This window comes from Primulina huaijiensis, chromosome 9 (genome assembly GCF_012295235.1).
Source record: "Primulina huaijiensis isolate GDHJ02 chromosome 9, ASM1229523v2, whole genome shotgun sequence".
NCBI lineage: Eukaryota > Viridiplantae > Streptophyta > Magnoliopsida > Lamiales > Gesneriaceae > Primulina > Primulina huaijiensis.
Genome location: NC_133314.1, coordinates 20,635,993 through 20,636,279, shown reverse-complemented (window position 1 = coordinate 20,636,279; position 287 = coordinate 20,635,993).

Sequence of the window (287 nt, the reverse complement as noted above, 5' to 3'; positions counted from 1 at the left end):
CCAAATTGAAAGTTGAATTAATACATTCATATTCATCATTAAATTTTACTATTTAATTTTAATAGATTTAACATGTTTATCCACTAAAAATATTGAAAGAATTGTTTATACAATTTAATAAAAAAGACAAAGTACATCATTTTCTGATTCCAAATAACGATCACATTATTATTACGTTACAATGATAAATAAATTATTATTTTTAGTTTATCATCATAGTCTTTACCTTAATAAACACAATTTCGAACATAGGATGTTAAATTTAATATTGACATTAGATAATTATA